The sequence below is a fragment of the Equus asinus genome, chromosome 13 (genome assembly GCF_041296235.1).
Source record: "Equus asinus isolate D_3611 breed Donkey chromosome 13, EquAss-T2T_v2, whole genome shotgun sequence".
NCBI classification, from domain to species: Eukaryota; Metazoa; Chordata; class Mammalia; order Perissodactyla; family Equidae; genus Equus; species Equus asinus.
Window position 1 is genome coordinate 20,590,175 of NC_091802.1, and position 14,849 is coordinate 20,605,023.

General features: G+C 44.9%; 1 long non-coding RNA gene across 1 annotated transcript; it reads right to left on the reverse strand.

The window, feature by feature from the left end:
* Positions 1-8,073: 8,073 nt before the first annotated feature.
* LOC123276410 (uncharacterized) lies at positions 8,074-14,117 on the reverse strand. Its single transcript, XR_006512844.2, has 2 exons — positions 11,037-14,117; positions 8,074-8,156 (listed from the first exon to the last, which is right to left on the reverse strand). It is a non-coding gene; the product is annotated as an uncharacterized lncRNA (long non-coding RNA).
* Between the last annotated feature and the right edge of the window lie 732 nt (positions 14,118-14,849).

Here is a 14,849-nt window from a genome sequence, read left to right on the forward strand (position 1 = left end):
GGAGTCCTGGAACCTATCAATAATCAATACAACAAACAGACAACAAATCACTAAGGAGATGGGTGATTTTAACACTATGAACCCAATTTAATTGTCATTTATGGAACTGTACTCTCAACAACGGTAGGATATACCTTCTTCTCAAGCACACATCAAAATCACATCAAAATCCCAGCAGAGTTTTTTCTGAAGGGTCGGGGGGGAATTAACAAGCTAATTCTAAAATGTATATGAAAAGGTAGAGGATCTAGATGAGTCAAAACAATCTTAAAAAAGAGAAACAAAGAGAAACAAAGATCAACGATCATTTACTCTATCTTCATTCCATGACTTACTCTAATGCTCGTCTAAGCAGGATAGTAAAGTATTGTTGTAAAGACAATTAGGTCACACAGAATAGAAATTCCTGAAATACACCCAGACTTATTTGGTCAATTGATTTTCAACAAAGACGCCAAAGCAACTCAATGGGGAAAGGAAACCCTTTTTTTTGCCATTGGCACGTGAGCTAACAACTGCTGCCAATCTTTCTTTCTTTTTTTTTTTTTTTTTCTGCTTTTTCTCCCCAAATCCCTCCGGTACATAGTTGTATATTTTAGTTATGGGTCCTTCTAGTTGTGGCATGTGGTATGCCGCCTCAGCATGGCCTGACGAGCGGTGCCATGTCCGCGTCCAGGATCCGAACCAGCGAAACCCCAGGCTGCCGAAACGGAGCCCGAGAACTTAACCACTCGGCCACGGGGCCAGCCCCAGAAACCCTCTTTAACAACTGGTGCTAGACACACTAGCTACGTATATGGAAAACAGTCAACCTTGATCCACAGCTCACCATACACAAAAAATAATCTAGAAATGGATCATAGATGGAAATGTAAAACCTAAAACTATAAAGCTTTTAGGAAAGAAACATAGGAGGTTGTCTGTATCCTGAGGATGGGCAAAGCCTTCCCAGACAGCACCCGAAAGCTCACAACCATGAAGGAAAAAAGATAAAATAGATTTCATCAAATTAAAAACTCCTGTTCATCAACCTGCTAAAATCGCTACAGTTATAAAGACTGACAACACCAAATGTTAGCAAGAGTGTGGAGCAACTGGAACCTTCACTAACTGCTGGGGAGAGTGGTAAACCACACCACAAAGGTAAGCTGCGTTGGAAATTGTTCTGGTACTTTCTCATAAAGTTAAACGTACCTTCCTTACAATCTAGAAATTCCACCCCTAGGTGTTAACCCAAAGTAAATAAACTCGTATGTCCACACAAAGACCTGTGCAAGAATTTCATCGCAGCTTTGTTCATAAATAACCCAAGTGTCCAATGGAAAGCAGGTGGATGAACAATCCTACTGCGGTCATACAACAGAACACCATGCGGTAATAAAAGAACAAACCGCTGACAAACACAACAGAGAGAAGTCTCAAAAATGTTCTGCTGAGACAAAGAAGGCAGACACAAAATGTGCACACTGAATGCTTCCATTTACAGGAAGTTCTAGAACAGACGTAAGAAATCTGTGATGAAGGAAATCAGACAGTGGCTGCCGCTGGAGGAGTAGGGGTGGCCTGACAAGGGGCTGGAGGGATGTTTCTGGGGCGCTAGAAATGTTCTCTATCTTGATAAGAGAAGGGGCTACTTGCATGTGTGTACCTGTCAAACTCAGCAAACTATACACGTGGATTCCGTGCTTTTCACTTGTACAGAAAGTCCACCTCAATTTCTAAGAAATAGCCTGAGATCGGCCCAAGGAGCTCAATCCCATGTGTATTTCAAAATTTAAAAAAAGCACACAGCCAGCCCTGCTGTATGTCAGCAAGAGAGACGGTGAGGATGGAGAGACACTGTATGTCACCCAGGAGAGACTATGCAAAGTTAGGTCCCCAAATCGTCTTCCAGCCTGGACGGACCACCTCTAGGCCTGGGCTGACTCTCCCCATGGCCTGGGAATTCAAGGAGGAGCATCGACACGCGGACAACACGCTCCATCAGCAGAATCTTCCCACCGCCTTAGCGAAGGCCCTGCTCCAGCTTTCACGCTACTTCTCTTAGCCTCTGCTTGGCAAAGGCTCACATGGGCTCTGGCACCCAGGTTGTGGACAGGGCCAATCAAAGGGCAGCCGGGCTTCCTGGGAGTGGCTCCCTGAGAGCCAGTGATGAGCCCCACCTACACCCAGGCCCGCCCTTTGTCCACAGGGGCTGCTGCCTGAGTCACTCCTTCCCCATCAGGAATGGAAACTGAACACTTCTTTGGAGGAAAGGGGAAGGAGGGAGGAGGCTTGGCTTGGAAGGGGAAGGACACGAGGACCCCTAGTTGGGGCAGAGAAGGGACCCTGGCAGGGCAGGGTGGCAGGCTTCCCCTTGGCTTGGCCCCCAGCCACTTCCCGCCCCTCCCTCCAGCTGAGCTCTCATTAGCAGAGCCGGGCAGGGCAGGTCTCAGCCTGAGGAGAGAGATTTAAACTGTTCGGAGCTTGGGAACCCCTTCCCACTGGAATCAGTTGTTTTCCAGGAAAAAGTAGGGTGCAGATGCCACCACTGCAACGACGCTCCTTTGAGCCCTCAAGCAAATTTCCAAGCACTGGAGGAAGAGAGGAAACAGTTAGCATAGTGACACTCCAACTTTGGTGAGTCAAGACTCTCCCAGGGCCTGCGGTTGGGTAGTTTGCGGGTAGGGCCGGATATCTACATTTTCAACAAGCACCCCAGGAGCCAGCCCTGATGGCCTAGGGGTTAAAGTTTGGTGCACTCCGCTTCGGTGGTTCCTAGGCGTGGTACCACACCACTCGTCTGTCAGTGGACATGCTGTGGCTCACACAGAAGAACCGGAAGAACTTACTACTGTACACAACTGTGTACTGGGGCATTAGAGGGGAAAAGGAAGAAAAAAGGAGGAAGACTGCCAACAGACATTAGCTTAGGGTGAATCTTTCCGTGCAAAAAAAAACAAAAACAAAAAACAAGCATCCTAGGGAAATCTGGGTTTTGTGAGGCATCTTTACAAAAAAAATCTTACTTTACAAAAATAGATGACCATATAAACATGTTCCTAGAGCCCTACCCAGGGGAAAAGCGGGAGGCCCTGTAGTCCAAGTCTCATAGACCTCCCCATGAGTCCACCTCTGAGCCCAGATGATTCTGATGGGAGGGGACAGTGACACTTCCTTGAGGAAGCACAGACTAGCACTTTTCATTCACAAGCATTTACTGAGCACCTGCTGGATGCCCAGACCTAAGCTTGGCTCTGGGGACCACAGACCCAGAGGACATTGTCATTTCCTTCCAAAGCATCAAAAATCATTAGGGTTCCTGGTGATGCAACTTACTAAATTCACCAAGATGCTATGAAGGAAGTATATTCAGCTTCCTGTGGGGCACAGCAGCTGGAGGAAGGGAGGCAAGGTAGTTGAACTCTCTAAGCCTCAGTTTCCTCATCTGTAAAATGGAATTATGTCCACACACAGGCCATATTTCACAAAGTTGTTGTGAGGATGAAACGAGCTAAGGCACTAAAGTCAATGCCTGGCAGAGGGAGCACGCCACAAATCACATCTGTGTCCTCACGTATCTCACCTGTGGGTGGCGTGGCCAGGTTAGAGTTCAGAGAGCAGGTGGCCCTGGGGCTGAGTCTTGGAGGGCCCATGGTGTCCCTTCCATGGGTGGCAGGATGAGGAGTGGAAGAGCATGGAGCTCCGTGGAATCGAGCAAACTCACACTCACTGTCCACACTTCCTCACTGGGGACCCATGTGAGCAAACCTTTAGCCCAAGACGTGCAAAAAGTAGTGTCATATCAGTTAATTAGCCAGACACACAGCTGCCTATGCCTTTAGTCATTGTGGGACTAGTCTGAGATTAGCCTTACTTCCTGATTTCCTTTAAATAAACTTCAACGCATTTATTCTAAAAGCAAACTTTATGCCACAACCATAAATGAAAACCATTGCTGCTTTCACAAATAAAAACTAATGGTGGGTGAAATGAGTGATGGCGGTCATATGAATTCTGGGACGACACAAACATTCAGACCATAGCAATTGACAAAAACCCCAAACATAAAAAAAACCAGAATAATAATATTTTTATTAATTTCCTGGAATTATAATATTTATCTACTTTTTTGTCTGCATACTCTTTGCTTCTTCATGATCTGAAGATTAGACACATTTTCTATAGAGAAGGTAGAAAGGTCATTCTGTCTCTCCAATGCCCTGCTTCTTCTCCAAGCCTGCGTACTTTGGGTACCATGCAACGTGGGACACATTCCTACCTGATGCATTTCTGACCCTGCATCTTTGCATCTGGACCCAGGTGAGTTGGTTCATGGGCAGGAGGAGTGTTCCAGAAGCCAGTCCTATGCTGTCTCAATGCAAATAATCAATAACCAATCTAGAAATAAGAAATATTGAGTGTTATTATTGAGCCTAATGTGAGGACTAGCCCAGAAGTGCTCCCTTCCAGAGAGAAGAAAGGACTCCAGGGGAACTTGCTTTATAGCATGGTTACATACCATTTCAGAGCAAAGAACATACATCAAGCATGACAGGAATACAATTTTTTTCCCCCCAAAGTCACAAGAAGATGTTTTGTCACAGTTTAGCACGCACACAGCAGGTCAACTTGACCTTAGTTCTCTGGGAAGAAAAGCTCGTCTTCAAAGAAGTACTGGTATCAGCATCAGAGAGGGGGAGGCATTACTTCTTCATCCTGAAAGAGTGCCTTCTTTGCTTTGGGAAAGTATTTGAAGCAGATGAAGAATGCATGTCTGCTGAGCCATGAGTCAGACTGCTTTAGGAAAAGCAAGTTTTAGGCTGATTCACATTTAAACCAGAGTGGCTTCCCCACATGCTTCAATATGTGAAAACTTATTATTCTTATTATTTTCATCAGCAGGGATAGCTGGGAATGACTGAATTATGCATGAAAGTGGCTGTGGACCACATGAACATATCTCAGTAAACCTTGAATAAGTGTATGCCCAACTCAACTCCTCCTTAGCCAGATCCAAAATACACATGGCCTCTCCAACACTACCAGACTCAAGACCAGATGTGATGGAGGCAAAGGAGACAGTAGCGATAATCAGTTCATTTACTACATCTTAACTTTTGCAAATGTTACAAACACCTGTGGCCATGCAAACCCATCACTCATGCAGTGAAGGGTCCTGAACTTCAAGCATCTCTCCGAACCCTTCTCTGGGTTCCGTGCCTAAACCAGCCAAGAAGATGGGATGATGGATGGGCTTGCAGCCAGTGTGATACCAAACCTGAAGTGAGTTCGCTCACCCGTTACACAGCAAGCCAATCTCTGACACCGGGTGTGGTGGAAGGAAGTAGGAATTTTATTTTTGCACAGCACTGAGGAAGGAGACAGGACAGCTAACGCTGAAATCCCAAACTCCCCAAAAAGCTAAAAGGAAGGGTTTTTATTTGGGGTTTTTATTTAGGAGCATATGGCCTGGCTGGTCGGAGCTTTCCCACCAGCCTGTCTTTGGCCTTGAGACTACTCACAGAGAGGAGGGAGCCCATGACCCTGCTGGTCAGCAGCTTTCCCACCAGTCTGTATCTCTTTGTGGGGAGGAGATAGTGAATCCAGGTGCTTGTCCTTGGCGGTGTCTGTCTCCATGGAGAATAGTGGATTCTGGAGCCAGGAAGCCAGAGAGTAAGCAGGGAATGAGCATTTTGGTTTTAACCCCATATATGCTGGGTGTAATGTGGGGAAACTGATATCAGGATCAGTATCAACTCCCCCATATTTTATGTCCATCCCTCAATCTTGAGGAATTTGGGGTGGTGACCGATCTAGCTACTTCCTGCTGAAATGGGGCATAGGTTGTTTCATCTCATTGAACCAGTCTTTTAATAAGGCGGTGATGCTGGTGGGCTCCTGAAGTTAGGCCTGTATCATGTAAGTAAGTAACCAGGTATTTAATAAGAAGTTTTTCTAGAGAAACAAAAAGAGAAAAACAAGGTTAATGGTTGGAGCAAATTATAAACCAGTTTCTGAGCCCAGGGGGCAGCCAATCAAGATTCCTAGAAGTCAGGGTCGAAGCATCTTTTGCAGTTTGAAATGTCTCTGATGGTGTAATCAGGAACTCAGGTAACTTCTTGAGTGGCTTACACAGCAGCAGACATGAATCTCTCTTAAGTTAATATTAGATCCTCCAGCTTCAGTTTGCAAGGCTTTGGGAAAAAGGGCAGATTTAGTTTTCACTGACTCTAAATGAAAATGATGGGGAAAAAAACCCTAAAAATGTTAGTTTGGAGGTTTTCAGCCAGATATTTCAGGAGACTAGAAGAATTCAAGATCCAGTCCAGTTAACAGAAGTAAAACAAAAATTTCAAAGACAATTGAAAAACCTAAAATCCAATATCTATAAAAGTGTATTATAGTTTCTATTGAAACATAATCTTCCTCCCTAAAATCATCTTCAATTTCACTAGACATAGCCAAATTAAGACTAACTGGTTTGCCCAATGTCTAGTTTTAATAAATTTGGCATAATTATTTACATAAGTACAGCAAGAATAGTAATTGATCATATAGGCTCTTTTAAATCTGCTTTGCTGGAACCTTATAAGGCATCTCAGGTTGAACTTTAAAGGCCTCTCAAGGAAAGCCAAGCAAAGGACCTGTTATCAGATTCTGCCTGCAGTACCTACAGATTTGGGTGAATCCCTCTCTTCGTGAGGTTCCCCAAAATATTGAGGTTCCTTGTATCTGCCAGAGGGAGCAACATTCTTTGCTCAACCTTACCAGGTTACAGAACCCATAAGCACGGTACCAAGCCAACATTTCCAAGTGGCTTTATTCCAGAATGTCAACCTTCGTTCCTCAAAAGCTGTCTTGTTATATCCAAGCCTGTATGTTTTTTCAAAAATGATGTTCCAGTCAAAGCCTTGGTAATATAACTAGTGTTTCTTACTGTGTCCTGTTATAAGAAGAACAGATTCTTGTTGGACTTATGCAAACAACCATATTGCCATGAGAATAAGAATACTTATCCATCAGGAGTTTTACATTTTAGAGGGTTCAGATAGGGAGAAAAAGACAAATGCTTCAATTTTGTTTACTAATTGCTGTAAGTCATAGTTCTTTAAGAGAATAGAGAAAAAGGGTTTCTTAAATCTGAAAAAAACAAAACACGGACTAAGCTGGGACAGGAAGCACTGTGGTTTTTGGTTTGGTCTTTGTTTTGGCTTCCGTTTGTGGCTGAGGGTTTTTGGGAAATCACGCTTGTTTGGTATTTGTTGTTGTTTGTCTGTTTGTCCTTTTAAAAGTGTTAACCTGGGAGGTACTGCATCTATTCCACCTAAGAGCCCCTTAGGAAAAACTTCGGCTGATGGTCAACCTATAGCTATAAGCCAGTGTCTGAAGAGGGATGATTTTCTTTTGTAACACCATGTGGCTACAATATTCTTTAGATGCCGGAGAGAAAAAAAGGCCAAACAATGGATCTTTGAGTTGGGAAACTTTTTAGAGAGCTCTTATGATAAACAACTGTTTTATTGGTACCTATGAAAAGACCAATTAAAAGGAAACTATGGGGTCTCAGCTTCTCGTCTTATAAATGCTAATGAAAATATTAAGTTAAAGAGAACTCAGAAAGGGAAGAGTCACAGGTGCAACTAATTATGCATATTGTATCTTTGGAGAAATGAAGGCACAGACAAGTGAGATAACTTGCCCAAGGAAGTGTCAGAGCTGGGGCTCATCCCAGGCAGTGCAGCAGCAGGACCTGTGCTATTAACCACTGCAGCACCCTGCCTCACTTCTCACACGCCTTCTCATGGGGTGGGTCTCCATTCATGGGACCCAACATGTCACAGGAAACGTGTACCCATGTGGCTGTGTGCTTTGTGCTCCTAGGGGCAACGAGGGCTCTGCTGAACTGATCTCCCAGTTTCATTTTTGATCAATATTTTCTGTACCCAGGGAGTGGGAAGTCCAGCATGTCAGGCTCAGCTTTGGGTCCTGTCCTACACTCGGTGGGCGCCCAACAAATGAGGATCCACTATGCAAATCTTCCCAAATGAGCAAGGACAAGGGATATCGGTTGTGCACACCCGGGAGACTTACCAAAATCTGGCTATGGCGTTGCAACAACTTCAGAACAAACGGAGCCCGGAGGGCTGCCGGGTACCCATTATTTCCGGCCAGTCCTGTTGGAAAAGGTTAACACAAAAACAAAAACAAAAACTACTTACAAGAGACATCTTCCTAAGTCCTAAACCTAGTTTCTTCCACCACCAAAGCAAAAGCGCCGTGGGCCAACGATGTCTGGCTAGCAGCCAGTCACTTGGGGCTGTCCCTGAGACAAGGGGCTCAGGCAGCTACAGGACAGCTTCCAAGAGAGGCCTTTAGCCAGAGGTTGGTGTGCCACAGGCGAGACGTCCACCTGGGACATTGTCCCATCTGGGTCGCCAAATTGATACCAAACCTGAAGTGAGTTTGCTCACCCGTTGTGCAGCAAGCCAAACTCTGACACCAGGTGTGGTGGAAGAAAGTAGGAATTTTATTTTTGCACAGTGCTGAGGAAGGAGACATCCCATTGGGATGAGGTCCTGTCAGCAGCCTCTCATCCATGGCCCATTCCAGAGGGGTCACAGGGAATGGGGGGTGGAGGCTGAGCAGCTGAGTGGGAAGGAACGATGAGTTCATTCTCTTTTGTATCCAGGGGCCTCCTGAGAAGAATGTAATGTGGAATGAAATGGCATTTTCCACAGAGTGGAACATCATCCCACAGGGGAGCCCAGGTGGGAGACAAGAACACACAGTTTGGGAATCAGCAGGACTTGGCTTCAAATCCAAGCTCCTTCGCTTGCTGGTTGGATGACCCCGAGCAATTTCTTTCACCTCAGTGACCCCAGTTTCTCCTTCTGTAAATGAGGGTAATACTTGTCTCACATCATTTGCCTGCTGTGAAGTGAGAGATCACAGGAAAAACACCTCACACGGCTGCAGAAGTTTCCTGAACCCAATTCCAACGTCTGCGTGTGTGTGTGTGTAGGCTTCCCCACGTTAACAAGCAGTTCTTGGATGCCAGCAGGGTGTCTGAGAAGTCAACTAAATTCTGACACTATCTACCTAGGGATAGAATCGGATTCCACAGGTAAAGGGCTCAGTCCCACAAGAGCACCCTCCACCTCAGACTCCAGTCACAAGCCCAAGTTGTTATCCATGCCTCTGACTGATTGGCTATAAATCAGAGGTTCCCACAATCCCTCCTCAGGTTTGATTAGTTTGCTAGAAGGGCTCACAGAACTCAGGGAAACACTTAGGTTTACCAGTTTATTAATGGCTAGGATAAAGGATACAGATGAATATCCGGATGGAAGCGATGCACAGGGAAAGGTATGAGTGAGGGGTGTGGAGCTTCCCTGCCCTCTCTGGGCGCCACTCTCCCAGCACCTCCATGTGTTCACCGACCCGGAAGCTCTTAGAAAAAGACAGACTAGCTGAGCTTTTCGGTTTCTGTGGAGGCTTCATTACGTAGTTGTGATTGATTAGGTCATTGGCTGTTGGCAATTGAGTCAACTTCAAGCCCCCACTCCCATCCCCGGGAAATCAGGGGGTGGGACTGAAAGTTCCAATCCTCTGATCACATGGCTGGTTCTCCTGGTAACCAGGTCTCACCCTTGGCTGGGGTCCAAACATCACCTTCAGTAACATTAACAAGAAATTCCAAGGGTTTTGAGAGCTGTGAGCCAGGAACTGTGGATGAAGACCACATAGCTATGAGAAATATATTTTGATCGTCTGAATGACCAAATGTATATTTCGAATAAATCACAATATTGCAGTGGCCCTGCCACATAGTAGGCACTCAGTGATGTTCTCTCACTTTGCCCTGGCCCCCTGGTGTGTGCCCAGAACTGGACACTGTACCTAATGAATCTGACCAACACATAACAGTATGGGGCTTTCACCTCCCTTGTTTCTAGATATTCTACCTTCAGGAATACAGCATAAGATGATTTCATTCTTTTGGGCAGCCGTATCAGTCAGTGGTTCTCACCAACTAGAATCCTCTAGTTCTTTCTACATGTAGCAGCTGCTTCTCAGCCCCCTCCCAGGAGCCATCATAATGGGTCCAGCGGCAGACAGTGATGGCTGTGGTGTTCCAGGCACATGGCAAATCCCAGGCCTCTTCCTCCATGACTCAGGTCTTTCTTCCACACTGCCATGGAAGGCTAGCCCAATCCATCAACAAAGGAGGGACCAGGTGAGATTCAGAACCTGGCTCCCTACACCTCCTCCCTGATCACCTCTATTCCCAAGGGGTGTCGGACCCACTATGTGCTCAAGGGGGAAGATAGTAGATGCTCAGTTGCTACCTGGTGAGGAGAAGACAAATGAGCTTACATGTCGTCAACACAAAATAACCAATAATCATTCTCTAGTGAGAGAGATAGGTGAGTTTTACTTGAGCCTGAGTGAGGATTATAACCCAGGAAGAGCTTTTCCAGAAAAGAAGAAAGAGTTCTGGAGAACCATGGTTTCAGTACAGTCCTACATCTTTTTAGTACAAAGAACATACATTAAACACACTCAGGATACATTTTCATCAAAGTTTCCAAGAGGTATTCAGTTGCAAATGAGCAGGTCAACGTGACCCTGATGTCAGGAAAGGGACTAAGACCAGTGGCCCCAGCAAGGCGTAGGAGGGGAAGCACATGTCCCTCTCTTAAGAGAGCTCATTCTTTACCAGTTAAGCAAATGTACAATGTGTGTTTGATAGGCCATAAGTCAGCCTTCTTTAACAAGCTGATGGGTTTTGAACCCCACTAGTTACCCCATACGCTTCAACATGTGAAAGTCTCTTGTTAACATGTCTGCTTCTCCAATGCTGTTCTGCCTTCCAGGATAGAAACTTACTGAAATGACAGGCAATTTTGTTTAATTTAAAGGTGGGATGGGGGTGGGAGGTGGAAACCTGCATGCACAGTGGGAACTAGAGGGTGTCATGGGCCACCCATGTGATATGAACATTGAAGACAACCCGCTGCTGGAGTCCACTTGGGCTGGAGAGAAGGACTCACCTGGGTTGATGATGCGTGGCTCCTCTTCCAGGGTGTGCTGGGAGGTGAGAGTGCAGATCCTGGCTGGATGAGGGCAGCCAATAATCTTTGAGTGTTCCCTGTGGGCTAAGTGCTTCACACGCTTCATTTGTCTACTCTTCACAACATCTATACCAGGTAGCAAGATCCCACTTTCTTCATCGATGAGGAGACCGAGGTTCCAGGAGGTGCAGGAACTGGTGCCAGGTCACAGAGCCAGCAAGCGAGAAGGCTGAGATTTGAATCCTGCTCAGCATCCCGTGATGTCTATGCTCCCTTTTCTCAGAGTGCTCAAACCTCTGCCTTATACCGGGCGTATGCTGCCCAAATTAAAGAGTGCACTGCTAGCTGAGCGATTTGAAGAAACAACTTAACTTCCAGCATCTCCCATTTCTTTTCTCATTTATGAGACTGGAGTGATAACAGTACCTGCCAGGCAGAGCGGTAGGAGGGTTAAATGAGTGAACCAAGTACACTGCTTAGAACAGAGCCTGACGCACAGCATGTGCTCAAGAATATTTACTTTGAGCTATTGGACTGCACAGAAAATAGGGGCAGCTGTTCAGCAGTGCTGGTGACTTCTGACCACAGGCAGAAAAGAAACCTCAACACTCTGCGTGTTGTCACTGGACCACTCACACCAAGCCCCTCCCATTCCGAGCAGCTTTGGGGAGCAACAGAGAGGCGTGGCTTTCCCTTCCCAGAATTAATCTACAGTAGGAGACCTTGTCCCCTCTGAGAGCTTAAATTCTGAGGGCTAGAACAGGAAAGGTCTTTGCAAATACTCTTCTTGTGATGGCTCCTTACAATAATGGCCACAAAGAGTCGTGCTTCCCTGTGTCCAGCCCTTTGCCTTGTGACTTTGCTCTTCCTCCCATCAAGACATGGAGTCTGTTTCCCACCCCTGAATCTGGGCTGGCCTGTCACTTGCTGTGACCACAGAATGCAGCAGAAGTAACATCGTGCAATTTCTGGGGTGAAGCCTTAGGAGACCTTGCAGCTAAATGGCTACAATGATCACTTTTCTGTTATGTATATTTTAGTATAATAAAAGAAGGTGGGGAGGAGGTATCTTTCCTGATGCCTAGTGTAGGCCATCTAAATATACTTATTGGGAACAAGTAAACTAAATAAACGCACAAAAGATAAAAGTTTTGGGGTGAACTTTTTGACAATAATTATGTATTAAGGTGTATGTACATAACTACAAAACCTTTTCATAACTTAAAGCCTGAGAGATTTGCTAAATTAAGTTAAATGATAAAAATTTATTGAGTATCTACATCATTTCCATACAAGATAAAATATTAGAATTAATTACTAGAGGCCGGCCCAGTGGCGCAGTGGTTGAGTTCGCACATTCCGCTTCGATGGCCATGGGTTTGCCGATTCAGATCCCGGGTGCAGATGTGGCACCGCTTGGCAAACCACGTTGTGGTAGGTGTCCCACATATAAAGTAGAGGAAGATGGGCACGGAGGTTAGCTCAGGGCCAGTCTTTCTCAGTAAAAAGAGGAGGATTGGTAGCAGATGTTAGCTCAGGGCTAATCTTCCCCCCCCCGCCCAAAAAAAAAAAGAATTAATTACTAAAGATACATTGACCTACCTTTGGGTTCTTATTTCAAAAAAATTGGAAAAATACTTGAGTTTATTAATAAACATGTTTTGTGTCACGCTAAGAAACTTTCCATGAGAAAGTGCATGTTTCTAGACAGTCTGTATATAAGGAGAGTAAGATGTATGTTTTCAGTAAAGAAGGTATAAGGAATGGAGCTATTTCTGTTTGTTTTGTTAAGAAAGATAAACTTGTCCTAAAGTGCCAGGAAGGAAAGAAAGCATGGGACAAATTCTGAATGCCAAAAGAAAGTGATAGGTTTGTGGAAGAAAAACCATGAGGAAAGAGTTTTGTGCATGGTCGAGTTGGCTAAGATTGAAACGAATTTAATCGAGTGAACAAATTTTAACATAAAAAATAAGCTGGTACAGGGTTAGCCCCGTGGCTGAGTGGTAAAGTTCACACGCTCTGCTTCAGCGGCCCAGGGTTTCACCAGTTTGGATCCTGGGTGAAGACATGGCACCGCTCGTCAGGCCACACTGAGGTGGCATCCCACATGCCACTACTAGAAGGACCCACAACTAAAAATACACAACTATGTACCGGGGGGCTTTGGGAAGAAGAAGAAGGAAAAAAAAAGATTGGCAACAGTTGTTATCTCAGGTGCCAATCTTTAAAAAAAAAGAATAAGCTGGTACAAAAATTAAAATTTCATTTTCATTCCCTTAAAAGGATAATTTTTTTGGACTTTAGTCTGCTCTTGGTAAAGAGATTGTGCAAGGTTTTTTTCTTAACATTCGATTTTATCTTCAGAGAGATTCATGGCAAGGACTCTAAGATTTACTCCAGAATATGGATTTCTGACGAACTTTTGGATCCTAAAACTGAAGAAGGTAAAAAATTACAGAACTCTAACAGAGAAACTGATAGCTTCATAACACTGCTAAAAAAGAACAACTGAGGGGATTTTTAGGACTGACTAGAGGCGGCAGGAACCGGGTGCCTGACTTTTCACTCATTGCACAACTGTTTGATTTCATTGAATGGATACCAGAAGGAGGAAAAACCATAAATGCCTTAAAGTCCATCTTGGCTCAGGCCCAGCCTTAGGTCATCCTTAGCTCAGCTTGCCATTTTTTCTCTTTGTTCAAGAAGATAACGGAAATGCTTTAGGTGTTTTAACTCAAGAACATGGTGATCAGCATGGACCCACAGATGTTATAGTCAGCAATTAGACTCAGTATCAAAAGGACTGCCACCGTGCACAAGGGCTCTTTCAGCAATATCTCTCTTACATAAGGCTACTGAGAAATGGTGATGGGGGTCTCCTTTAACTATTTGTGTCCCACACTCAGTTGAATCTCCTCTAAATTCTCATCCCACTCAGCATTACTCTGTAAGCAGTTAGCCTCTTATGATTTCTGTTGTTTTCTGCACCTAATCCTACCTTAGCCCAATGTAATAATCTTCTTTTTTTTTTTTTTTGAGGAAGATTAGCCCTGAGCTAACATCTGCTGCCAATCCTCCTCTTTTTGCTGAGGAAGCCTGGCCCTGAGCTAACATTTGTGCCCATATTCCTCCACTTTATATGTGGGACGCCTACCACAGCATGGCTTGCCAAGTGGCGCCACGTCCGCACCCGGGATCCGAATCGGCGAACCCCCGGCTGCCGAAGTGGAACGTGCGCACTTAACCGCTGTGCCACCAGGCCGGCCCCTCGGTGTAATAATCTTAATCCTGCAATTTTGCTTTCAGAACTACTGGAGGAAAATGACCACGACTGTATTTTAATAACGGATTGCCTTCTTGCTCCTGGGAATGAGTTGCAAGAAACTCCCATTGACAGTGCTGATCTAATTTTTTGGTTGAAAGTTAGGTCTTACTTAAAGGACGAACAAGGACATTACTGGGCTGGACATACAATAATGTCCTCAGTGGACATAACTGAGAGCTCTTATTTACCAGAAATAAAGTCATCACAACAAGTCAAATTAATTGCTTTTATTTGACCTTGTCAGTTGGCTAAAGACCAGGTGGCAAATATTTATACTGACTGCCGTTATGATTTTGGAGTAGCACATGACGCTGGAATGCTGTGGAAACACCTGGGTTTTTAATCTCTTCAGGGCAACCTGTAAAAAATGGAAAACAATTTGCAGAATATTAAATGCTATATCACTACCAAAACAATTTGCAATTTTTTAAATACTGGGGTGTTCCAAATCTGACACTTTGGAAGGT